The 27,072-nt window shown below is 36.6% G+C and overlaps 1 pseudogene; it reads left to right on the top strand.

Annotated features, from left to right (window-relative positions):
• On the top strand, positions 1–21,554 carry LOC147518874 (pentatricopeptide repeat-containing protein At1g18485-like; annotated as a pseudogene).
• Positions 21,555–27,072: the final 5,518 nt, after the last annotated feature.

Here is a 27,072-nt window from a genome sequence, read left to right as displayed (position 1 = left end):
ATGGCGCCGTCTGTGGGGAAATGAAAAATAAGTTGGTGGTGTTAAAGATAAAGCAACGACAGTTAGTCTAAAGAGGAAGAATAAGTTGAATGAGTTAGAGACTCAAACACCAACACCACCGCCGTCAGATCTCACAGTTACAAGTATGTGGGAAAAGGAAGGATCTTGAACTTGGTCGTAAAGTACATGAACTGGTATCCAGCTCTAAACATTTTAATGATAATTATGTTATTAATACACGTGTTATTACAATGTATGCAATGTGTGGGTCACCTTTAGATTCACGTCTTGTTTTTAATGGACTTAATAGGAAGAATTTGTATCAGTGGAATGCACTTATTAATGGGTATACTAGAAATGAGCTTTGGGGTGAGGCTGTTTTAGTGTTTTGTGAATTGATTACGGTTACGGATTTTAGACCTGATAATTATACTATGCCATGTGTGGTTAAGGTTTGTGGGGGGTTATTGAGTTTGGAATTGGGAATGGTTGTGCATGGGATGGTTATGAAGATGGGATTGGAGTCGGATGCGTATGTTTGTAATGCATTGATTGTAATGTATGGGAAGTGCGGGTGTGCGGAAAAGGCGGTGAGAGTGTTTGAGTTATGCCTGAGAGGAATTTGGTTTCGTGGAATGCGATGATTTTTGGGTTTCCGGAAAGTGGGTTCGTGGAAGATAGTTTGTTTGCTTTTAGAGAGATGATGGTTGGTAATGACTGTTTGAAACTAGATAGTGCGACTTTGGTGATGATATTACCTGTTTGTGCTGGGAAAGGTGACCTGGAGATGGGAAGGGTTATTCATGGGTTGGCTGTGAAATTGGGATTGAATTAGGAGCTGATGGTGACTAATGCTTTGGTCGACATGTATGCGAAATGTGGATGCATATCGGATGCCGAAAGCATCTTTGATAAAAATGGTAAGAAAAAAGTAGTTTCTTGGAAAGTCATGATTGGGGGTTATTCAAGAGAAGGAGATGTTGGTGCAACATTTGATTTACTACGGAAAATGCAGATGGAGGGGGAGGAGACAATGAAGGCAAATGTGATCACCCTCTTGAATGTCTTGCCCACTTGTTTAGAGAAGTCTGAACCGCTGTAAGCGTGAATGAGCTTCAATTCATGGGTATGCATTTAGAAATGGATTTCAAAATGATGATTTGGTTGCCAATGCATTTGTTTCAGCCTACGCAAAGCGTGGGTCACTAAGCTCTGCGGACAATGTCTTTTACAACATGGATATCAAAACAGTTAGCAAGTCTTTGTCTTGGAAAAGAAGTACACTGCTTTTCTTTAAAAGCAGAGCTCACTGAAGATGCATTTGTGAGTAGTTCAATCATAGACATGTATGCTAAAAGCGGTTGGATTGAGCAATCTTGGAGAGTCTTTGGCAAGTTAAGGGAGAAAGACATGGTTTCATGGATGGTGATGATTGCAAGGTATGGAGTTCATGGACGTGGAAAAGATGCAGTAGAACTTTTTGAGAGGATGCAAAGTGAAGGATTAAAACCTGATGAATTTACTTTCATCAGCCTTCTGATGGCATGTAGTCACTCAGGCTTAGTTGGAGAGGGTCTGAAGTACTTCTCAGAGATGCGGACGAAGAGCTATATTGAGCCAAAACTTGAGCATTATGCATGCATGGTTGACATGCTTGGTCGAGCTGGGCACTTGAACCATGCTCTGAATCTTTTGGAGGAGATGCCAGAGAAGCCGGATGCAGGAATTTGGGGAGCACTGCTCAGTTCTTGTAAAACACATGGCGATGTGGTTTTGGGACAAAAGGTTTCTGAGATACTACTGGACTTGGAGCCTTATAAAGCAGAGAACTATGTGTTAGTCTCTAACTTGTTTGCAAAGGCAGGGAGGTGAGAAGATATATGTATGGAGGTTGATGAAAGAAAAAGGAATCAAAACCACACCTGGTTGCAGTACAGTTGAATTACATGGTGAAGTGTGTGGGAATTGGCGGACTAGTAGTGTGTGGACGGTGGTAGCAAGATAGGTGTACCACCTCGGGTGTGTGCAGGGATGTTAAAAAGGGGTTTGATAGTTACGCCGAGTATTGCCAAAAAGGTGACGGGTCTAACAAGGGACAACACAATCCCCTCCTTTGTCTTATTGGTGATTTTAGTTTTTATAGAGTATTCAACGTAACAACATCGATGACGAGGAAGTTGGAGACCGAGGAACAATGAGATCAGTAGATTGGGGTTGAGATCGACGGCTTGGAGCGTCTGAACACAGATGATAAGACGATTACAAAAAAATGTAGAGAGGCGTACACCGCGGCAGGTAACTCATTTATTTTACCGTCATGTACATAATAGTCTAACAAGTAACGACTCGGCCGTCAGCCATAGTTACACTGGGGGCAAATTAGCCTTGTCCCCGTCCTGGGTAAAGATGTATGTGGGGATAGATTGGGATTGTCCCCAGACCTCATGGTATTCTGGGAACCTATTCGCTCTAAGAGTTCATGGACCATGAATGAGAAACGTGGCGGTACCCTTTAGGGTAAGACAGATTGTACATTGTCTAGAGTATATGACCGCCGCTATATTTATATACAAATACTCATGACGAGTGATAAGAGCCCAAAACTGCAGTTTTAACCCATTAATAATATTACATTTAGACCAATTATGTGTATAATAAATAACAGTTAGTACTGTTTACGTGATTTTGTGTATTTCAGGTCTTGGAGTCAAATATGTGAAGAAATATGTCACTTTTGCAAGAGAAATGAGCAAAGGTTGGTTGCTAAGAAGTTCTATGGTTAAAGCCCAAGTTTCAAGGAGAAAAAGCCTTTTTAAAGCCTAGTTAAAGCTGAAAAGTCAAAGTCAACGTGGGTAGAAAAATAGCAGAAAAGTCAACAGAACTTCCGCAGGCCGTATATTTGGACTCAATCCTCGGAATTGGACCTATTATATGTCAAAACGACCGGCTCGGAAAGAGATTTCTAATGGTCCAAGCTTTGACCCAATCAAAATAGTAAAAGTGGATGAAAAGGGTGTTGAAGTAATTTCGCGCAGAGAAACCCTTTTTGGACATATGTAATTAGGTTTTGGGCTTGATTTCATGGCCCAAAACATGGCTCCAAAGCCCATGCACGAAATTGTAAACATAACCCTCTCTTATATAAAAGGTTTAAGGCTAAACAAAACTTGGATACTCCCCTATTTAGTTTAGTTTTAAATTAGGGTTCTCTCTCTCTCTCCTTCTTTAGTTTAAGTTATGTTTAGTTAATTAGTTTAGTTTGTAGCCTCCATTAGAACCTTTTAATAAAAGATTTAGTTTATTCAATTCAAGTATCTTTAATAAAGTAGTTTTTCATGATGTCTTCTTCTATTTATTATTATGTTTATGATAGTCTCATGATTTTTAACTAAACTTTCATTAGAGAGGTTTGATGAAGCTTTGATGAAGACTTGATGTACTAGTTAGATTATTGCTTTTTAAGAGTTTCACTCTAGTAGATTAGTTGATTCGCCATGAGAATGGGTTGAACTTCCTCACAAGCTAATTATTAGTTGGTAGAGATTACCATGAATAGTTAGGGATCAATTACTTAATCTTTATTGGTTAGGATTGCAATAATCTACACTAGCATATTAGAAATTTATCTAAGTGAAATCAAATCCCCCTAATTCCTTCTCTATTCTTCTCCATATTTTATTCAAGTCATATTCAATTGCTTAGTTAAATTATTATAAGTTAAATTCATATAATTAGTTTCATAGTATAAATTCACCTCTATAAATATTGCTCTCACCATTGTTTCCTTGTGTTTGATTAATTGGATTCTATTTATGTCTTGGTAGTTTAGGAGTTGAACAATTCTGTATTCTATATTCTATATATTGCATAAATCTATATGTGAGAGTAGGAAATAAATAATTGATACCGTAAGAATAGGTTAGAGAAATCTAATTGAGTTTTTACGGGTTATCACCGAGAGAAAGAGAAAGACCTGCGGTACCACAACAAAACTACAACAAATGCGATTGGATATACTGTTACACTTTCCGAAAGAGAGCGAAGAAGACCCTTCGCGGATATGTCGTGGGGCTATCCGAATGAGTGTCTTGGGGATGAGCCCTCCATGAGACCACCAAATGTCCGAATCAAACATGGGGCGGGTTGATTTTGTTCTGGATGTGCATTCGGCGAGAGCGAGAGGGTTTGAGAAGACCTTTAGTAGATATATGTCGTGGGGTTATCCGAATGAATGTGTGTGTGTGTGTGTGGGGGGGGGGGGGGATGAGCCCTCCGCGGACCCTCGTGTCCGAATCAAACATGGGGCAGGTTGAGCTGTTCCCGGATGTGCATTCCGAAGGAGAGTGGAGGGGTTCGAGAAGACCCTCCGTGGATATGTCGCGGGGCTATCCGAATGGGTGCGGGGGGGACGAGCCCTCCGCGGACCCTCGTGTCCGAATCAAACATGGGGCAAGTTGAACTGTTCCTAGATGTGCATTCCGAAGGAGAGCGGAGGGGTTCGAGAAGACCGCGGATATGTCGCTGGGCTATCCAAATGAGTCGCGGGGGACGAGCCCTCCACGGACCCCTGGTCCGAATCAAACATGGGGGCAAGGCTGAGTTGCCCTCATCGACTCCATTCGAGGCTTGAGAGGGGGGGGGATGATCCCTCCATGGACATAAGATCCGAATCAAGCTTAGGGGCAAACTGAGTGGCCCCTCATCAGACTTTCATTCAGTGTAGAGACAGCTGGGGGATGAGCCTTCCGCGGACATGAGATCCGAACCAAGCTTGGGGGCAAACTGAGTTGCCCCTCAACAGACTCCACTCCAGAGCATAGACAATGGGGGGATGGGCCCTCCGTGGACATGAGATCCAAATCAAGCTTGGGGGCAAACTGAGTTGCCCCTCAACAGACTCCACTCCCGAGTAGAGATAGTTGGGGGGGGTGGGGAGGATGAGCCCTCCGCGAGCCGGAGTTCCAAATTGCAATTGGGATCAAGCTACATATCCAAAAGGAACAATACTATTGAGTTCTACAAAAGAGAAATAGTAGCGAGTTCTATGAATGAGAGCTTATAGTTGGGCTGAGACACTCTGCGGACATGGGGCAAGCTGAGTTATCCCTGGATATGCTTTGCACTCTCTAAATGAGAGCGAATGGGATGAGACCTTTCGCAGATACAATGCTGAGTTCTATGAAAGAGAAACAAAGGGGACGAGACACTCTGCGGACATGGTAGTGAGTTCTATGAAAGAGAGATGGTAGTTGAGGTTAGACACTCCACGGACATGGGGGCAAGCTGAGCTATCTCTGGATATGCTTCGCGCTTTCCGAATGCAAGCAGAGGGGATGAGACCCTTCGCGGATACAATGCTGAGTTCTACAAAAGGGAAATAAAAGGGTGAGACACTCCACGGACATGGTAGTGAGTTCTAAGATGGAGAGCTTATGGCTAGGCTGAGACACTCCGCGGACATAGTAGTGAGTTCTGTGAAGAAGAGCTTATGGCTGGGATAAGACACTCCATGGACATGGGGCAAGCTGAGTTGTCCCTAGATATGCTTCGCACTTTCCGAATGCAAGCGGAGGGGATGAGACCCTTTGCGGATGCAATGCTGAGTTCTACGAAAAAGAGAAGGTGGCTGAGGTGAGACTCTCTGCGGATATGGTAGTGAGGATTGAGGATTGAGTTTGAAGAGTGAGAGTGAAGGGGATGAGACCCTTCATGGATACGCTAATGAGTTCTATGAACGAGAGCTAATGGATTAAGACACTTCGTGGACATGATGATTGACTATGAAGAGTGAGTGCCAAGGAAAAGGGACCCTTCGCGGACTGGTAGTAAATTTTGTGAAGGAGAGCTAATAACAAAGAGAGAATAAGGACTTCGGGTCACGCGACCAAGGATGGTTAGCAAGGAAAACATCGCGAAAGTAAGGCTTCTTCAGCCCCAGACTATTGGAAAAGGGATCGCAGAGTAGAGATTATTGATTGTTGACGCTAGCGGGATCATTGGAGATTTCCATAAAGAACCATAGCAAAGAGGCTAGAAAGATAGAGAAAGTGTAATCAAGGAAAGAGGTTAGAAGAGGTGTAGTGCACATACATATAATGGAAATCTACGGAGATCATAGATACACATAGTTTATCGGCTAAGGTTGGAGAACTCGTGTAAGTAGTGATGAAGGAAGAGCGAGACAAGTGGAGGATTATAGTACAATTCGCGGCCAACAAAGTCACAGGGTCAAGAAAGATGAGAGCGCAGAGTTCAAGAGTTCGCAAACAAAGAGAGTCGGGACTGAGTACTTTACAGACATACAATTCAGTAGCAGGGTATATGGATTTGAAACATCTTGAGGAGAAGAAGACTACATATAGTCTCTGGATACTGTGGATATCTAGAGTTCAGAGAGAGAGACAAGGAAGTTCAGAGACTTCTCGGGTCCGTCATCGTCATCGCCGCCGAACCCGAGAGGGGGCAAATGTAGTAGCTGTTTTCTTAGATGGACTATAGTATGTATCGGGCCCAGATAATAGGCCCAAGACCATACTATGCTCCATGAGTTAAACCTAAGGAGAGATATAAAAGGGAAGAGAGAAGGATAGAATGAGGGGCGAAAAGGAGGAGGCAACTGAGGAGGAAAGAGAGAGAGGTAAAGAGAAAGAGTGGAGGTGAACTACGGTGGCTTGATCCCGAAATGGGTACGTAGACAACCTAATTGGTGCAGCCGATCCAAAATGAGAGTCGGAGTACGAGTAAAGTTATAGGTCGCGGTATTTGGGTGTGACAATAAGGGTTTTTAAAATTGAATGAAATAATCAGACAATATTGTGCTGCAAAAGATTTTGGTGAGTTGAATTGTATTGATAAGGGTTTTTAAAATCGAATGAAATAAGAAACGTGTTTATTGTACGTCTTACTACTTTGTTTTATTTGATAATAGGAGCCGACATACTTCTAGACACTGTCAGTTCTATAGCTAGGGGCAAAGGTGACACTGCTTCTATTGGTCTTAGCTTTGCAAGTAGAGCATTGGATGTTGAAAATGGATGAGTTGGAAATGTACAATTGTGGGAATAAATTAGTCGGAATGTGATTGGATGTTTCGAAACATATGCACCACGTACATTTAGTGGAGATGGTAGTTTTATAAGAGGCTTGGAACGTAAGGTGGCTTCACCCATGGAGGCGGCTTTGACACCACAATTGGTGGAGGTGGTGGCTTGATGAGAAGAGGTTTTGGCACATATGGTCACTATTTATATGAGGTGTCTTAACTGGAGGTGGTGGACATGAGGCTTCAGATCACTTCTGGAGGATTAGGTATGTTACGCGGCTTGACGAGGCGTGGCTTTGGGACATAGGATGACTTTAATACGGAAGGGCTCATGGTGATATTTGATTAACCAATTTAAACAATTCCAATTGAAATAAATCGAAGGTACCTCCCCTTCAACACAAGGTTTTCTTTTTCGAACTAGGTATTTATCTTTTTTTATCCCTTAATAGATTCATGTGTGTGACGTGGTGTTAGGCTATATTAATTTCATGCTTATGTATCCCAGTTTTATTTAGCGTTGCTTTGGGCTTAAGTTAAAGTTTTAAGTCTGTCTTTTTCCTTTTGATGTGCATTGGTCGATTTAAGTAGCTATGGTGATCCTCCTCCAATCTCAATTACAAGATGACGTTAATCATGCCGCTGGCAAATATCATAAACTGCAATGCACAAAAGTGCAGTATTAGATTTAGTTAAGAGAACTTCATAGCAAAACATTCATTTGTAATGTCTATAGGCTAATAAAAAGTATAGTAGGATATCGAGAACAATACATTCGGCACGCCATCGTTGTCTTATTTGGAATCTCATAGTGGACCAAAGTTGGGGACGCTAAGCCTCTCACTGAAAATGATGTTGCCAAGATGCAACTTTGAACAAACACAGTTGTATGAATCAGATTTAGGATTGATAGCTTGGTAAATATAAGCTACAATTTATTTTCTTTTATGGTGGTATATAGGAAAGTGGTGATAAGGATGCGTATATATAACTTTCTGGTGAAATTCTACAAACTAATCACAAGTAAAGTGACCATTCAATTCTTATTTATCAATTCTTTTAATGTTTATTTGGGTGATGTTTTCTTCCCTTCTTGATTGGTGAAACCTTTGTATCTAATCATATCTAATCCTTTGTACCAATAAGAAGTGTAAATCCATCTTCTACAAATCTCATTGATATAATGGTTATACGATCCCACTTCTATTGGATGCATTTAATCTCGTTTTTGTTTCTCTTCAATAGTAGGCATCTATCCACATTCGTTATTGACCAATTGCTAATGCAGATCCATGCTTTATCTGATTTGAAAAACAATTCAAACAACATGGATTTACAGATAATACTATATTAGTTGTTGAATGCAATATTGATGTTTTGGAACATAATGCACCACAATTGACAGAGATGGTAGTTTTACAAGAGGTTTCAGAACATAAGGTAGCGTCACCCTTGGAGGCGGATTCGACACCACAATTGGTGCCTTGACGAGAGGATATTGTTTTGGCATGTATGGTCACTATAAATATGAGGTGTCACAAATACTGGAAGTGGTGGACATGGGGCTTCACCACTAGAGACTTAGGTATATTGATTTCTTCGTGCACCTATTGTTTTCCCTTTGAGTGATGTTCTAAAATAATCGTATTTTTTCTTCAGTTCTGTTACAATTATCAATTATTAGTTCTACTTATCGATTTTTGAATGTGTTTTATTTGAGAATAAACTTACATATGAACTGACGTTGAAGTAATTTGAGATTGTGGCTTATAACTTAGTTTTGGCTCTTCGGTGTTTTTTTGGTGATATTGAAGTTTGGATACTTTGGTTGCAGATCACTTAGGGGAGATGTTTCTATTGGATTAGGCAATAGGTAGGTCTATTATTTGGGAGCCGAAATCAGTTAGTACTTAGTACTGATCCTAAACACCTAGCAGGGTGCAACAAATAGAAAACCTAGAAAGGTAAAATTTCAATGTAATTCATCAGTTCCATATATATATATATATATATATATATATATGTTTAATGAATATATTGGGGTTTTAATCATTGATTGATAGTATTTTATAAATGAGTCAGCAACGTTTTGTTTTCTAGGATTCGAATTCTCTTTTTAGGGGTAGTTGCAAGATTCACAATTTTTAGTAAACATTAGATATTATAATTATTAATATTTTTCTACTTTATTTATTTTTGTGGCATCGTAGTTGCTATGAATAGAAGTGAAAGGTGGATTGTGGATGGTGAACAAAGGATTGTGCAGTTATTATCCTGTATTGTTTGCATTGGTGTTACTATCACATCAAAAAGCAAACCAACGGAGATACAAATCAGGTACTTCCCACCACCTTTAAACAATTTACTGTGTTATGAGTTGGTACGTTTGTTTGATTTACCCTAGCGTAACAATCATCTTCTCCGACTCATGAAATGCGAGGAGTAGCAAGATCTAAAAAAATGGTTAGAAAAGAAAGTTTGGTGCTACGAAGATGATAATTAAATGGTCAAGTTTGGTTGATATTAATGTCTTTCATATTGTTGTATGTAGTTGGCCTCTAAAAAAGTAGCTCGCTTATTAGATATATAATCTAAGACTTTCTAAAGTGTAAACCTATCATATTTAGGATTGATATTAATTTTTTGCTCACTCAAATAGTTTACCAATTTGGTGCCGTCCTTTTATTAAGGACAGTTGATTTAACCACGGTTACACATCAAGTTCACTAAGCTAAGAAGCATTAGTACATTCTTTTTGAACCGAGTTTTTTGTTGTCTCGGTATAAATTAAATTGATCTAATTTGAATGTTACAAGCTAATACATTGGTTACAGATACCGAAATTTATAGTTTTTTAAAAAATTAGATAGAAGCAATGCCACAAAGGAATAATGACTGTGTTTTAAAAAAAAAAGAAAACAAAGACAAAGTCATGCAGCCAAGATTTCATTAAGGATTCATCTACATTTCATTACGAGATCCAAGATTTTTTTACTGTAAACTTGGGATTTTTATTAAACCATATCAAATTCTGTTTATCTATTATGTATTGGTTGGAGATACTTGGACCTGTTTTGATAATCGTGAAAGCTATAGTTTCAAACTATCTTTTGGACTGGATTGTCTTTTTTCATTTTGAGGGATCTCTTTCGCTCTCTCTCCCTAAGTACCTTAAGTTTAATGGATACTTGATTATAGCATATTAAGATATTATGTAGTAACCTACTGGTCAATTTTGGAAGGTTGGGCCCAAGGTCTTGGGTTCGGTTCCCACCTTCACCGGGGAAAAAGTGGAAGACAGGGATTTGAGAATGAAGTCCTAAATATAGAGAAGATAAAGAGTAAGTAGTGACCAGAGATACTGGGATCCTATTTGATGATTGTGAAAGCGATTTTAAGCCTTCTAGATTTCATCGTCTTCTCACACTGAATAATGCAAGTTCAAGGGTTTTCTGTTTTTCCTTTTTTTTTTATGGGTTCCGACATTAGCCAATAGTTTGAGCTGTATATGGAAATCATCAAATGACACCTCGAAGTCTCTGGACTGTTTAGTTATGTATTGGTAACCAGGGGTAGACATTTTTACAGTCTACAGTTGGCGTTCTTATTAGTCTTATATTTCCCATATTGTTTCTACATTCAATTTTCTCTGAGATATGCCAGTCTGGTCACTGGTGGTTATGCTATGTTTGTTGATGTTGTGTGCAACCTTCGCATTTCAGGTTGAACATCAAAGTCATCGAAATCTACTAGCAATTTCAGCTGGTATTAAACAGAAGGAAAATGTTGACACCATTATTCAGAAGGTATTTCTTTAATCAGCGTGCTAGATATTTAAAGCAAAAGATTTTTCATCTAATCTCAAAAATTTCAGTTCTTTTCAAAAATTTCACTGTTATTCTATTCCACTATGATTGCAATGTGGACAGGTGGCAAGATCTTGAGTGGAGTATCAAGGCCATACATATCGTTGCTCATAACCAAACAAAATGGTAAAACTCCAACTCATCCGTAGTACTCCTTGGGGAGATGAATATGAAAGCTTCAGGGCATTATGCAATTAGCATTATGCCCAAACTTTTTTTTTTTAAAAAAAAAGAAGATAAAAGGGTTAGGCTGACCATTGGACTTGCATTAGATTCTAACATAAACCGTTCCTCTAACATCTGCAGTAGTAATCTCTGCTAATACAGAATCAAGAGGTGGACAATTATGCCCAAACCACTTTGATTAATGGTCAACTTAACAAAATAATAAACCCTGATCTTGCATATTATGTTTCTTTGCCAGGTGGTTCGCAAAGCGGTTTCTTCACCCTGATGTAGTCTCAATCTATGATTACATATTTATATTGGATGAAGATCTGGGAGTCGAGAACTTCCACTCAGGGAGGTACATATTAAGAGTTTGGAATATTTTTAATGTGATATTGAAACGTTTTCTTATCCTAAAGTTTTATGTCACGGTTTAGTTCCTCAGAGGAGTTGGGAATAATTAAGGGAGGGGTGTTTCCTGCTCCGTGTGGGGTCTATTCAGAAGCAAAAGTCACTCCTTTTTAAAAAAACATTAAACTATTGCATGCAACTTTCTTGAATTTGACTGAAAATATCAAAATATTGTATTGAATCAACGTCATAGGGCCAACTTTTGGCTGTGGTGGCATTTTACCATTTAGCTACTGAAGAACTAGCATAGTACTATTGGTTTTGTAATAGGCGACTGGACCTAGCTTTATTAGTTATTTACTAGATTTTTGGACCCGTTCAACGAACGGGGACCGTTTTTATATATATTTTTTTCACTTTATTATTATGTATCAAAAATCTTACTTCCAAACTATATTCACTCAGACAATAAATTAAAAGATCATCTTGTATTTGGCATTAGAATACTGAAGCAGAAACTCACTATCTCATTAATATTTGGAAGACACTGTCCAGTATTTACATTGTAGAATGTTCAGGGCATCCACTTATTGCAGTATGGAAATAGCTTATTACCTATTATTCTTCACTTATTTTTTTATCGATATTTGTTAATTGTTAGCTTATTTTGCTAAATTCGTTTGTAATAATAGTAAGGGAGGATAGGTAATGATTACATTTACTCACTTGTTTTTGAAGGTCAGCAAACGAAACAATGCTATGATACAAATACCTACTCCAAAGGTGACAAATAACTTTTATTTTTTTCAATATCGAACACAATATAACTTGAATTAGTCGAATTGGAAAAGTGAGCGTGCTAATATTATAAATTTAAACTAAAAATTAAAGGACTTAATAGTGACAAACTTTCATAAATAAGAACCGTTAAACCTCGGCCATTAAAAAAAATACTATGTGATTAACATACTAAAATTTTGGTATTAAAGTACTAATCCTCATGGTTTTCTTTTTTTTATTATGAAACTTTCCATGTCCTTCATTCCTTTAATTTTATCTTTGTTGTGTTTATCATCAACCAAACAATTTAGAATAATATTTTTGAGGATGTCGAGTTGATTTTGTTTCTCTTCAACTTGTATTGTTTTCTTCATAAGTTCTTTGAAATTGAAGTCTTCAATTTCCATATCACGTTCATCATTTATAAACTGTATTGTGTTAAAAGCTGTTGAATCCTCTGCTTTTGCAACAGAATATGTTGGTCTTCCATCAATTTCTTTAACTATGACGTCTTCACCTTTAATGTTACAGTGTTTTTGAGTCGTCCGCTCTCTAATTCTGTGTTGTAAACCGGATCTTGTTGAATGTTAAGTCCTTCTTCTAGAATTTCCTTTAATTTTTTTTTTTTTACATAAATTTTGTAATTTTTTCATACGCCATTATCTGCAATATACATAATAAAATGAAGTCAATAAATTATTGTAAATAATGGTGAAGAGGAAGAAAATAGGCTACCTTGTTTTTCGATATGTGTAGTTAAATTGTTTTTTTTTTTAGGTTAATAGATTATGTTTTACTAAGTGATTGGAAGTTCACTTTTCCTAGGTTTTTAGTTTTGTATATCTCTTAAATTTTGATATTTTGGAACATCGAGCTTCTCCTTTTTTGGAGCCACCACTCTATTAGGAGCATGGATTATGACACGTGTCGGGTAATTTGAAATTTGGATTTTGAGTTTTATGGTGTGGGCACGTGCAAAACGTGTGAGGGGTAGTTGTTGCATTTTGAAAGGGCATAACACCAGACACACCACAATAGACGGTCAAACTTGGTAAATGAATCGTTAACTAACGATAGGATTACCTAAAGCTAAGAAATGTAAAACTTTGGGTCCAATGCAAATACCCATATTTTATTTTAAATTAGATTTTTTTTTTTTTTTTAATTAGGTAGAATCTATTGGGTTTAGAAACCTCTAAGTATACTATTACTGTTGGGTCCTGTGCCCAACAAATTATAACATATGTTTTAAGCGGGTATTGTATCTTAAATTCAATTCAAATTTGAGTTGCTACCACTTATGGAGATATTGAAATGTCTTACACCTAGGTACTCATGCTAATTCATAGCAATATATTGAGAGCTGGCAACGAACAGATGGTTTCTCAACTTCAGAGTTTAGGAAGGGTAGAATACAATACCAACTTATTGAAGTGGTCTGCATATAGGAGAGAATAAAGCAAACAGTCGAGGTAGGTATGGTCTTTTTTCTCATTTGTCTAAGAAACTTATTAAGGTGTGGTTTTGACTTCCTGTTGGATAGTTGTGTTGTTTTGAAGTTTTGTATCTTCCTGTTGGTAACTCTGATTTTGGACCGGTTAAAAACTCAGATTGACTATATAGACTTGTGGCATCTATTGATATCTTCGTGTTTTCACTGGTTAAACTAAATTTTTAACTTCCTGTGGATTTTTAACCTACCGATGTCATTAAATGTATGAAAATTTGTGTCGAAGTAGCTTTTCTGTGCTAGATCAGTATATTTCTTGATCTTTCTTAGTTCTTGTTTCCCAAATTTCAGCAAATTTTGGAATTGCTGCTATATCTGCTATGAGAATGCTTGGGGTTCGGTCAACTGGTCTATCACTTTTGCTTGAGAAAGGGTTATTTCAACATACCACTTGATTTCACGTCTAAATCTCTTAAATTAAATACAGATGTGGATATGGACTGTGCTGTTGTAAATGAAGGTGAAGCTCTTGTATTTGCTTTGTAATTATAACACAGATATGAACTTATTTTTGGCATTTCTCAGATATGAAATTATAACACAAATATGAAATTATTTCTATATAAATAAAATGACCACATGCATCCTACTGAAAATAGTTTGCACTACTTAAGAGCATATCCACTATTATGATGGGAGAATCTCTCTTATAAATAAAAGAAATACAAATTATTCACCCTTTAATCAGCAATATGATTTTTCTGCATGTACATTGATAGACACATTGAAGAAAATGTCAAGGTTGTGGAAATGGATTTTGGGCAATGTAGAGGGAGTACAAAGAGCAGGAATGGCTATTTAACCAATGTTCATGTTGAAAGGGGAGATCAAAGATATTCACCACATTGTTATGCAGAACTAAAGCAAAATTGTCTCTGCCACATGTTATTAGCAAAGATGAGCCCTAATGCTTGCAGTAGACATTTTGATGATAATTCAGTGAGTACAGAGCAGAGCAGTTCCTGTCACAACTTAAGTGTGTCAAAACCTGATCCAAGTTTATTAAGTATCTTTCAGTTTTGGTCAAAGCTATTATAATAAGAATGCTTTCTAGCTCACCATTTTCATAATCGATTGTGCTCTTGTGGTAATATGTGGTGATTTAGGAGAGTTTATATAATGGAGTTGCAAAACCGCCTCGATAATACTAAAAAATCTAGACATCTAAGAATGTTCTTTTTGCCTAATTATTTCAAGACTACCAATTGTGTGTTTTTTTAAAGTTCATCCGGTATTTGGCATTAGAATCTTGAAGGGGAACTCACTATCTCATTAATATTTGGAAGACAACATCCAAGTATTTACATTGTTGAATGTTCAAGACATCCACTTATTTACAATTACTCACTTCTTTTAGAAGGTCAGCAAACGAAACAATGCTATGATACGAATACCTACTCCAAAGGTGACAAATGACTTATATTTTTTTCGATATCGAACACAATATAACTTGAAGTAGTCGAATTTGAAAAGCGAGTGTGCTAATATTATAAATTTAAACTAAAAATTAACGGACTCAATAGTTACAAACTTTCATAAATAAAAAGCGTTAAACCTCGGCCATTAAAAAAATACTATGTGACCAACATAATAAAGTTTTGGTATTAAAGTACTAATCCTCATGGTTTTCTTTTCTTTATTATGGAACTCTACATGCCTTTCATTCCTTTAATTTTTTCTTCGAGATAATATATTTTATCTTTATTGTGTTTATCATCAACCAAACAATCTAGCATAATATTTTTGAGGATATCGAGTTGATTCTGCTTTTCTTCAACTTCTATTCTTTTCTTCATAAGTTCTTTGAAATTGAAGTCTTCAATTTCTATATCACGTTCATCCTTTATAAACTCGTATTGCGTGAAAAGTGCTTTGAATCCTCCGCTTTTGCAAATGTAATATATTGGGCTTCCATCAATTTCTTTAACTATGACGTCTTCATTTGTTAAAGAATAAGTCTTTGGTACCTTTAATGTCACGTTGCTTTTGAATCGTCCGCTCTTTAATTATGTGTTGTAGATTGGATCTTGTTGAATGTTAAGTCCCGCTTCTAGAATTTCCTTTAGCATTTTTTTTTTTTACATAAGCTGTAATTTTCATACGCCATTATCTGCAATATACATAATAAAATGAAGTCAATAAATAATTGTAAATAATAGAGAAGAGGAAGAAAATAGGCTACCTAGTTTTTGGATATGTGTAGTTAAATTGTTTTTTTTAGGTTAATAGATTATGTTTTACTAAGTGATTGGAAGTTCACTTTTCGTAGGTTTTTAGTTTTGTATATCTCTTAAATTTTGATATTTTGGAACATCGAGGTTCTCCTTTTTTGCAGCCTCCACTCTATTAGGAGCATGGATTATGACACGTGTCGGGTATTTTGAAATTTGGTTTTTGAGTTTTATGGTGTGGGCACGTGCAAAACGTGTGAGGGGTAATTGTTGCATTTTGAAATGGCATAACACCAGACACACCACAATAGACGGTCAAACTTGGTAAATGAATCGTTAACTAACGATAGGGTTACCTAAAGCTTAGAAACGTAAAACTTTGGGTCCAACGCAAATACCCATATTATTAGGACGTCCTAAAGCTAAATCACCTTATTTTAAATTAGATATATTTTTTTTAATTAGGTAGAAGCTATTAGGTTTAGAAACCCATAAGTATATTATTACTGTTGGGCCTGGGTCGAACAAATTGCGGGTATTGAATCTAAAATTCAAATCAAATTTAAATTGCTATCTCTTTTTCCCACGCAGCTTCCTTTCAAAAGCGCAGATGCAATTGCCTATAATGGCGAAGCTTTGACATTATCATAAATGTCACTGAAGTTTCTTGGACCCTTAAGAGTAATGCTTTAAACATCATACCATCTTTGTTAGCATCGTAATTCTCGATGCTAACTGTCTCTCGACATTGTTTTGTGCTCTACCAGAGTGGTGATAGATTTGTAGTGAAGGTGAGGATCTCGAGATCCTCAGCTGCTAGGATATTCTTTGAACATGCAGTTTTCAAGCTACCAAATCAAGAGGTGCTTCAATATATGAACTTTTCCTTACATGTCTGAATGACTTGAAGACACACCGGATCACTCTGTTTCTTTGTTTCTTTTTCACCCATTTCGAAGCTAAGGCAACAAAGAATCTGCCTTGACAAAAACTACTGGCCTGTTCGCATTCCTCCAGAGTTACGATCAAAGGTTGTTCAGTATCTTCGTAATGAAGGGCTGATGTGATTCTATATCCGTGGGAGCTATATCTACGGTTATCTGATTATATGGATGTGTTCTGAAGAATTTTATCTTTAGCTTTTCTGTTAATTTTGTCATTCACATTTTTCAGGCTAGGGGAGGCCTGTTATGGAATGGTGAACCACGCCTAAAGTTGCTGCTTGTTGAGCTCGTGGAATTGCTTATCTTCATGAGAACTGTAAGCATTGTTTTTCTGAGAGGTGGTAAAAAGCTGATGAAATCGTTTGTGAGGTGTCAGTTTCGAATGTTACCTATTTTTTTTTTCTGATGATATAACTATGCTATTTCTTCTCATACTGAGCTGTTTCCGTTTCGTGTGTTTTGATTCCTCTGAGTATTGTTTGAACTGTGTAGCTCGAGCAATGTCTTTCCCCAACCCCTCAGTTTAAACTTCTGTGGTTGCAGGATACATATTTGTAACCATTGAAACCCACTTAACAAAATGCATATGCCTTAACAATAGGTTTCCTTTCAATTTGGTCTTACTCTCGATCTATACTTGAGAGAGTGAGTGTGTTCCTTTACAAATTTACCTAGTAGTGTTTGAAGAGAGTGCTTGCTTTCGCTTGAGAAAGGGTTGCCGTTAGGGAGTGGTTTGGGTTTGAGTGTGGCGAAGTCTTTGCCGTTACCGTGAAAGCGATGAATGAGATTTTTGGTGGGAGAGTGGTTTGGGGTCGAGTGCGGCGAGTGCTGCTGCTGCAGCTGTAGCTGTTAATGAGATTTTTGGTGGGATAGTGGTTTGGGGCCGAGTGGGGCAAGTGTTGCTGCTATAGCTGTAGCTATGAATGAGATTTTTGGTTGGAGAGTGGTTTGGTCTCGAGTGGTGCGAGTGCTGCTATTGCAGCTGTAGCTGTGAATGAGATTTTTGATGGGAGGTTAACTGTTCCTGATCTTGTTCATGCTGGGTTGTTGTAGATGTGAATGTGATTTTTGGTTGGAGAGTGGTTTGAGCTCGAGTGGTGCTGCTGCAGCTGTAGCTGTGAATGAGATTTTTGGTGGGAGGTTAACTGTTCCTGATCTTGTTCATGCTGGGTTGGATTGGAAGCGAAGGTTTCGGGTTATCATGCGGATAATGTTTGCATTTTTAATTCCATTATCTGTAAAACTGTCATGCTACCAATACATACATAAAACTGGCAATTATGTATCTATGATTGCAAAGACTGGCTTAAGGGGTCATACATATGGGGGTAGGCTAACACGTGAGGAGCAAAAGGTTTTGTTTCAGATGACCTTAGGTGGATTCAAGCCAAAACAGGTTCTTAATGTCATCAAAAGAAAATTTTGAACTACTCTGTATATGTCCTAAAATAAATATTTCATTAAGTTATGATGAACTATAGATAATTCAAATTGAAAAAACAAAAACATAAATTTGATGGATCTAACATTGTGATAATCCTCATCCAATATAGAATTCAGCTTGAAAAACACTATGTTAATCCTCATCCAAATCTGATGAATTATTTGGGATGCTTAGGTAGTCCATATCCCAATTTGGTCCTCCTATAAACAATGCTTCATTTATTGACTTCAAATAGGCATTTTCTTTTCTCAAGTTTTCAATATCTTGATGAAGTTGTTTTTCTCTAGTATTTGCTTCATGTAGCTCTTCACGTTTAGTAATGACTTCTTTGTGGTTGATGTCTAAAACCTCAAATTTGTATATCTGCTGTAGGAAGCGGATAGCGTTTCCTGCAGCCGCATTTTCTGAGTCCACTTTCTTAGTTTGATACGTCCCCGGAAATGATTGGCTTATAGGATAATTGGGATTTTTGAAGATTTCTCTCATTATCGGCAAATCTATTATGACATCTGCAGCGTATCGGTTGTTTTCAATCTTTGATATGTAAACTGGTTCTCCCTGGATTTTTTCCTTGATTAGAATTTCTCTCAACGCTGTCTTGAGTGAAATTTTGTGTTTGGTTTCATACTCCATGAGCTGCATTTTAAAAATTACATTAGTTTATATTATCCAGAAATATACAGTCCCACCATTGTCAGGGCATATAGTAATTTGGTATTTTTAGAACATGTAAATTTTAGGTTTTGTTTTATTGATGGATCTTTTACTGTTTTGTAGGCTTTGTGGGAGGATACCAAATGTGTGTCAAAGTGGGCTATAGTGAATAACTGCAGGTATATATATACCACTAAACTTGGTTCCAGCATTACATAATTTTGATATAAAAACATGCATTTTCTTATACTCTAGTTACATATATATACTATACTATACCTTATACACACACACCTTTCCCCCTTGAAATAAATTTTAAAGCATATGGATGATTTGAAAGTTGATATGTTCTCCTTTGGTCTGCTCTTATATTTCATATAATTTCATCAATAATTGTTGTGTTGGATTGATTGACTCAATAGCTTCAACTCGAGACTTGTCTCTCCCCCAGTCCCACTGATTTCACAATATTGAGAAGAATTATAAAGAGGAGGGGTAAGAGGGATAGTGAGTAGTTGTTACACTAATACAGGTCTTAAGTTCAATATAGTTCAATATAATTTTGAATTAAAAGAGTCATAAAAAACAAACCGTTACAGGATTACGCTAATATCTCATGTGTTTAAACTTTAATATTATCATCAGTTGAATCATAAAAGAGAAATCAACAAAATTATTAAATAAGATATTGGAAAAGAAAGTTTACCTTATCCATTTTTGTTAACTCTTTCTGAAGCCTTGATTGAATATCTTATATTGCATGCAATGAAAAAAAGAAAAAGAACTCAGTTATATATGTAAAACTAATGTAAATCAGACTAAAAGAAAAAAAAACCTTTGTTTTTGTTTTTGTTTAGGAGGATTTTGTGTTAGGAGGATATATATATTTTATATATATATATAGGTTGTTTAGGTTTTATTATGTCATTAGAAGTTTAGTATTAATAGGATTCTTATTAGATATGTTTGTTTAGGAAGTTAAGTATAGATAGGATTCTTTTGGTAGAAGAAGTCGTTATGTAGGCCTGGGAATTAGACCGTATACTTCCTTGCTATTCCAGGAGATCTTCCTCAGGCAGTGAAGTTCGGGTGCCTCTTGGAGTAGCTGTGCCAGTTTTGCTCCTGACCACCCTGATTAACCAAAATGTTAGTTTATGTTTCAAATTGGCACTTCACCACTGAAATGGATATTACTGCATTAACTGTAACCTTCTATGAAGGACAGAAAAGCGTGAGATATATAGCTATCAAACTTAAATTTAACAATCCACCAAATTGAACAACATAAATACTGTATGCTAAACTACACTAATCAAAGGAGATGTAAATACAACGTACAAATATAAACCTATGGAGAATCTATTCACCTTCATAGCTTGGTAAAGTACATCAATAAGGGGCCATACCCCTCTGTATTGAAAAAATGTAACAGCCTTATGAAGTTGCAAGCTATAAATAATTTAAAATTTGTACAATGATATTAATGTTTTAAACCTTTTTGATAACCACATGGCAAACACAATAATTGGACAACCATGACTTTGAAGCAAGTCAAATGAATATCAACTTTTGAAGTTTTTTACTCATCTTCTGTTGCAACCCATCAATTAATCTGACACAGATGGAACACTGTATGCTTATGAGCTTAGCTCTCCTGCTCAATAAATGTTGGTTATCTTGTTTATGCACCTAAGTGCATCTTTTGTTATGATCTGTAGGCTTAGGTCTTGGGACACTTGTTGGTTCTGCAGCATTCGACCTGTTTCGTATAAATGCTGTGTGAGTAGTAGTTCCAAAAATATGAGGGATGTTGCATTGATGAATATGCTAGTAAACTGGTCCTGGGTGTGATGTAGGCTGTCTCAAGTCCTACGCTATCGCGGAGAAATGCCCATTCCAATCTTTTAATCATCTAAAGTGCATGATCCAACTCAGATAGAGATGGATTATATCTTGTTCTATCCAATATTGAGAGGCTGATTTCATTCTCTATCTCTAGTCTCGTTTCACGTTTTTTCTTTTTTGAATCATTGGGTACTGGCTATGCCTGCAAATCTGATATCCATTAGTTTGTGAGAACACTTTACATTCAAGTTTTGCATAATAATTATCCATTTATAGCCTTGGGATGCAAAATTCATTAGTAAGAACATTTCTGATCCATTCTTGCGCCTTGGGATGAATTTGTTCCCTCGCCAAGTTGATTTCAAAAGGCTGATGCCCGACTGTGCCAAGAACCATTACAGCAGAAAAGGATTCTCGAAAGTTGGACGAAACGCTGCTCTTTGCAGCATAATAAACAACCGGTTCTTTTGGTTGTACATCAGTATATCAGACTTTATTATCAGTCATTAGACAATGAGATGAAAATTAATAAGTTTATGGAGTAATTTATTCATGTGATGTCGTAGTGGTATTGGATATACTGAGTTTTAATTGTGCTTTATGTTGCGTTATGTCTATTTCTATTCAGCAAGGACGGCCTGACTGGGTTGGTCGAATACAATGAGAAGAAAATATTTGAGATCAAACTCAAGGAAATGAAATCTGCATTGACCACCCAGATAGCAGAGAAGACTGACATATCTGAAGTCATTGACACTGTGAAGCAACGTGTTCGATAGCTTCTTCGAATTGGAAGTGATGGGCTGATTAATTTCTCTGTGATGAAAAGAATCACTCTGGCCATCACCATCTTGCTCATAATAATCATCAAACAACATGTCCTCAACAGGCACATCAGCCGGACTACTTTGTACATCATCACCATCTTTCTCACAATCTCCGATTCTAACCTACCATTCATATCATCCAAAGAGTTATTTTCTTCGACCCTTCATCACTTTTATAATCAGAATCCAAATTCTTTGATTCCCGACTTGATTCATCGCCGCCGCGTGAGTTGTACATAGGTTGACAATCTTTCCAAAATGAGGAACCACACTTCCCAACCATATTTGTTCCGACTCCGAATCCTGAATGTCACCTCTACTTCCCTCAAAGATCATCAATCCTTAACTAAACGGTATTCACTTTTCTCTCCCGGCTCTTGTGTGATAACCGTTCTTCAGGACTACTTTGGATTACCCGATCGGTCTAATAATAGTCATTCACAACAACATAGTCATCTGTCTCGGTTGAAGTGACCTTGGCGTTGGATGGTTTTCAATTTTAAGACTTCTTTCACCACCCTTTGTTTTCTTCTCGGACTTCTTAAACTTTGTAGAACGGGATCACTCCAAGCTAATTGAGTTCCTCAAATCGGTGAAGAAACGAACAATGGTAGGAACAAACCGTAACGTTTGAGGGGATCTCGGCAGTCAAGCGAGTTGTGAAAACATCTCAGCTGGAGAAGAAAATTCTTCCTTTAGGGAAATTGGTCTTCCTAAGGTCCTCCCACCAATCTCGGAAATAACATCAACCTTAACAGCAGTTTTCTTAATACTATCACCACTGCAACTTACAATAGAAGGGGATTTAGCTAGCTGCCTTGCAATCCTATGAACTCGATCACCGAATAGACAATAAGCAGGAAAAAAGGTGCGCAGGTTAATTTAATGGGACTGCTATTATATAATAAGCTCTCAGGAAATCGACTAAGAGATGCAGTCTTGGCTCAGTCAATCAATCACTACTATAAAAAAAATTCCATGATACCATAAAGAAAAATTCATGATACCTCATTGAGCTCTGAAAGCGATGCAGAAAATAGAGAAGAGCCGATCTTAAGTTGTTCTCTTGCCAACCAGTCTCTTCGCCACTTGTAGTGGGTGGGCGGAAAGGACTGAGTGGGTAGCAAGGATTGGAGACTGATTAATCCTTCCATGGGCCAAGTTCGGCTAATACGAAAAATTGTGAATAATTGATTAGGAAAATTAAAAAAAACTTGCCTGACTTGACTTATACCGATTTAGGTTTAATGTGACAAAATAGTCAATTCTGATGCATTTTGGAAAACCAAGCTGTTAAGTTTCTAATTTGTCAAGAAACAAACATTTGCTTCAAAGCATTAGAATGTTTCTATAGACTATAAAAACCAAGGTGTTTATATAGACTATAACAACCGTAGGCCTACCTTTATACTGTTTAACTAATTCAATTTTAACCCTAAAAAATATTTTTATTATGGTTACATGAAATCCAACATCAGTAGCATAATGAATCTTTAAAAATAAAATGCATGTTAAAAAAAAAAAAAAAAAAAAAAAAAGTAAAACTAAATAATCTTTTAATAAGAAGGCCATGACAGAGTAGTAGAGTTGTACCTTCAGTTTGGTTTATATACCGGTGATAGCGATATCTATCCCTAATCATACTGGTATGTCGATCCTTTTTTCATTCTCGAGGGGATTCATTGTTGATGATGTGTAATGGCCGTTCAACACTTGGCATTATATGTTATCCATATTACATAGAAAATCAGAGCCATAAAATTAGAAAAATAATAATAACAAAGAATAAGATTTAAGAAGTTTAATGAGAAGAAAATCTTCAATTCGAGATCGATGTTACCCAAACATTGATAAACGCCAGAATCGAAAACTGATGAGAAGACATAAACATAAAATAAGCATTTAATCAAAAACTTCCTAATTAAATAAAAGAGGAATGGAAACGACAAAAAAAAAATGGAAGAGATTACACATCTTCAAGCAATGATTACCAACATGTTTGTGCATTAATTAGATCAATCAGTAATGGAGAATAAGATAAATACATAACAATCCGCTTCCAACTCTATGAATAAAAACCCAAAGACGGAGGAAATCCATATTTTTTATATTAATATGACTTATATCAGTTATGAAATCAACTGCACATGGAGCCGTATTCGATTGTCTGCATCCACGGGAACAATGAAAAAGAAAATGGCTTTGACGTTGGACCTAAGCTTGAGATTTTCAGGGCTTTCTGACTTCAGATTGTTATTGTCAATTGCAATACTTTACTCTGACTTACTAAAGAAATCGATAAGGACTTTTCATTTAAAGTAGATTGAAATTTGTAACAGGGATGTGGATTTACTGTGCAACCATGACTTACTTTAGATTCTCGGGATAGGGACTTAGGAGTTTGGTATGTGGATTTCCACATTAATATTTAACATATTAAAGAAGAACCTGACACAAAAGAGTCAATGAAAACCATTCACGAAAGATGACAAATATGAAAGAAGTGAAAATCAAAGTATATCAATTGCGCAAAAACAGAAGCTATTGCAATTAGTCCAAGATTCAATTTTTTCGCATTATTTAATTTATTGCATTTAAAAGTGTAAAGGAGAAATGAAGGGTAAAGGAGTGCAAACCACATCAATAGCTAAACACATTTTTCAAATGTAAGAACAAATCTCGGAAGGGGAAGGGAGATCTGTGTAAGCATTAGGTACTATAATGACTATAAGGAAGCATACAATACCATTATCAAGTACGCATAACATATAAATGGATCATCAATCTAATATATTATCCTTAGTGAACTTGCGCAAGCCCAATATGATTCTTAAAATCCAAAAATTGACGTGTTCAAATGTTCCAAATAGGCCTTTTCATGAGGTAATATTCAAATGGCAATAGTTATTATTTGTCTCTCTGGAGGAATTATCAATGGATGTGGGCCTCTAGAAGGTACACAAAAAGTGGGCATATATTTCCCTTTAGAGTATGCATTGTAATAATGAAGAAATAAATACTAACACCTTACACCCTACATTATATTGCTAAAATGAAGCAACATTATCCCAACTCAAAAGCATAGATCATTACCTCAAGCCCTCAAGTAAAACATGATGTAATGATGTGTGTGTCCATACCTCGACATCAAAAGGTGAGATGCCTCAAAATACTAATTGTATCGAGTCAAAGACAGAGCGGATGTTTTAAACTATATGATATTTTGAAACAAACAAAGCCCAAATATTAGAGGTAGACCTATCTATAATGCTCTTTAGCAAAACACATAAGCTGATGAATACAAATTTTGCATGATAGTGTATGCTAAAAATCAATTTATAACAGAATTATTTACCTAATTTAACTGTCGTTTGGCATATGCCTACCAATCAGCTTGGGCAAAAATGAATTTTACAACGATTATCCTTAGTAGAATGAGCTGATGAATACAAATTTTGCATGATAGTGTATGCTAAAAATCAATTTATAACAGAATTATTTACCTAATTTAACTATCGTTTGGCATATGCCTACCAATCAGCTTGGGCAAAAATGAATTTTACAACGATTATCCTTGGTAGAATGAGCTGATGAATACAAATTTTGTATGATAGTGTATGCTAAAAATCAATTTATAACAGAATTATTTACCTAATTTAACTGTCGTTTGCCCGTTTGGCATATGCCTACCAATCAGCTTGGGCAAAAATGAATTTTACAACGATTATCCTTGGTAGAATGTAACCCTCTTGATTTGATGTTATCAAATCAACAAAAGTTGTCAAACATGAAAAATTTATTAAAACTTGGCATAATCACAGTAAGTAGTGCTAATGGAAAAAAAATCAAAGAAAAAAAACCATACAAATATTAAAGCTAAAAATGATCTCAATGATGATAAAATTCTTCAATGATCAGTACATACCTGCTAATTAGAAGTTCTAGATTGGAATAGCCATGCATGATACAGTAATCATTCCTGTTTATCAAAGCAAGGGGAAAAAAAATCATATCGCAAAATTATGTCAATATCAAATTCAAATATACCAACCTTAAATAATTACCTTACTTTGGAAGATGCACGTCCACGCTAGAAAAGAAGTCTGAGAAGAAATTTTGTGGTCGTTTTATCAAACTATAACTAACAAACTAAAGAATATCCTCTATCAAATCTACTTTTGTTCACTAAATCATGTCATCCCCTTGCCATGTCCAATTGACATCATCTAAAAAAAGAAGAACCTGACACAAAAGAGCCACCAATGAAAAACTATGCATGAAGGATGAAAAACACGAAAATTAAATATCAAAGTAATTAAATTGCGCACTAACAGATGGTTATACAATTAGTCCAAGATTAAAGAGATGATGAATCTGTGAAACCTTAAAGATTGAACATAGTAAAATAGTTTATACACATAAATATTCTTACAAACCCTTTTTACTGTATTGCCCAATCAAAATGCTGATTTAGTCAAACAGAGTGACCATAAAACCAAAAAAAAACTAAGAAAAAAATCAACGTCAAATTGAAACACTTAAAGGAAGAGAGAGGCATGACGCAAAGAGAGGTGAGAACCACAAAGGTATAGAGAAGTGATAAGAAACCAACCTGAGAAATGCGAGAGAAACGATTGAATCGTTTTTTTTTATGAGCAAAGAACTTCCTATTCCGGAAGAAGTCGACATTCAAGGGATAGAAATAAAGGTTTTGGGTTTTAGAACTACTATTGTCTCTTTGATCATGGTCAACGTGTCCAGGTTTTGTTAAGCCAAATGAGTTTCGTCTCTTCCCATTTTTAGAGTCCCTGTATTGCCCTGTACTACTTCTTGCACCAGAATCGTGGTTTGGATTTGATGGGGACTTCTTTCCTGCTATCAATGACTTTCTGCTTTGGCTGGAGCCGCTTTTATCCACTTTGTTCCTTTTAGCCTTCACAGAAACCTGACTTGATGGTGTTCCATTCAAATCCTGGATAGTTATGTGACTTCTAGGAGATCCCTCTGGGAACGACTTGTATGCTAGTTGATCTGCTGCATTTTCCATTTGAATTTGCATGTCCGATGCACTTCTCTCTGGCTTCTACTCTAATGGTGCGGAAATTAAAGGCATTCCTACTTCAACAGATTCGCTGTTAACATCCTCAAGCTGTACTTGCAGAGACATGATGTAAGGTGAATTGAACTCTGAAGTAAGAGAACTATTATTAGCTTCAACTTCTATACTCTTAAGGATAGAACCATTATCAGTTGTTTTATGTGGTTTAGAACCAAAGTTTTCTGCAACTATAGTTTCAGGCCCATACCACACCACTTTAGATCTATTTGGTGAATAAGTGTGGAAGTGATAGAGAGTTCAGTGCCACAATCTGAACCCCCAATATGGAATCTTGGTTCATGAGAAACTGAATTTTCCACTGGGCTAATCTCTTTTTTCCATGTTCCAGAATCTGCGGTAGATGAAACGCTG

The sequence above is a fragment of the Coptis chinensis genome, chromosome 2, assembly GCF_015680905.1.
Source record: "Coptis chinensis isolate HL-2020 chromosome 2, ASM1568090v1, whole genome shotgun sequence".
Lineage (NCBI taxonomy): Eukaryota > Viridiplantae > Streptophyta > Magnoliopsida > Ranunculales > Ranunculaceae > Coptis > Coptis chinensis.
The sequence above is the reverse complement of the archived record's forward strand: the minus strand, read 5'-3'. Positions and strand labels throughout refer to the sequence as shown.